This window comes from Trichechus manatus, unplaced genomic scaffold (genome assembly GCF_000243295.1).
Source record: "Trichechus manatus latirostris isolate Lorelei unplaced genomic scaffold, TriManLat1.0 scaffold00428, whole genome shotgun sequence".
NCBI classification, from domain to species: domain Eukaryota; kingdom Metazoa; phylum Chordata; class Mammalia; order Sirenia; family Trichechidae; genus Trichechus; species Trichechus manatus.
Genome location: NW_004444364.1, coordinates 253,267 through 254,483, shown reverse-complemented (window position 1 = coordinate 254,483; position 1,217 = coordinate 253,267). Strand labels below are relative to the sequence as shown.

The following is a 1,217-nucleotide window of genomic DNA, read 5'->3' as shown; positions in this document are numbered from 1 at the left end:
TTTTGGTTCTATAGTTAGTCCTGAATCTCTTCCCTAGTGTAACCCATGTTCACCATCACCTCTATGTGCCAGGGGTCACTGTAGTCTGGTAGTGGCTTTTGTTCTTCACCTTCATGACACACTTTTATCCATGGATGTCTTCTAATGTGTCTCTCTTTCTGGAATCATGAATGAGAATTTTGCTCATCAGGTGTTTACAGTACATAGACATGTAGAAGGGAATATCATATTGTCCCTTCAGTACCTGCTCCCGCAGCTCCATGAAGGTCTTTCCACCAAAAGGCAGAGATCCACTCACCATCAAATACAGGATGACTTCCAGGTTCCACACATCCACCAGGGGTCCATCATACTTTTCTCCCTAGAAAAGTTTTGGAGGCAGAATAATGGGGACTGCCACAGGTTATCTAGCTTGTGGCTCATGATGAATTCATCTCCAAAGCCAAAGTCTGCAAGTTTCATGTTCATTTCCTAGTCCAACAGCAGATTTTCTGTCTTCAGATCCCTGTGAACAATACTCTTGCTGTGGCAATACTGCAGCACCGACACTATCTGGCAGAATTTGGCTTGGGCCTTCTTTTCACTCATCCTGCCACGAGCCACTAGGTGATAAAACACCTCCCCTCCACTTGCATCCTCCATGACTATGTAGAGTGTGTTCTTCTTGATTACTTCAAACAGCTTTACAATGTTTGGGTGATTGACAGCTTCATAATTTTTACTTCTGAGGATAGCCTATGGAGGCTGGAGGAGATCTGCTGGGTCTTGTCAATTATGTTAATGGATACCTCTTTGCCAGTGATGTTGTGCTGGGTAAAGTTAACCATGGCAAAGGTCCCCTTGCTGATAGTTCTGAAGAGGGGTAGTCTCTCACATGGGTCTCCTCCTCCGCAGAGATGGCTGAGAGGCTCATTAGCATGTTGGATGTGGGGTCAAGATCTGCTGGGTTTTGAGGCAAGAAGTACACTTTTGGTAGGATTAAAAATGAAAAAAAGGTGGTGACTAAAAATTTAATAAAATATGGAAACAATCAGAAAGATGAGTTAAAACAGAATAAAAAAGATAAAAGCAATTAAAGCTTTAAAAAAGCCAAAAACTTTGAAAGCTACAAAAACAACTAGAAAAAATAACAAAAAATAAAATGAAAATGACAAAAATAAAAATAAATTAAAAATAAAATGAGAAACGTTGATTAAGGGTAGGGTTACACAGCCTAT

General features: G+C 40.6%; 1 pseudogene; it reads right to left on the bottom strand.

Annotated features, from left to right (window-relative positions):
* LOC101360825 (serine/threonine-protein kinase MARK2-like) overlaps positions 1–919 on the bottom strand; it is a 1,236-nt pseudogene extending 317 nt beyond the window's left edge.
* Between the last annotated feature and the right edge of the window lie 298 nt (positions 920–1,217).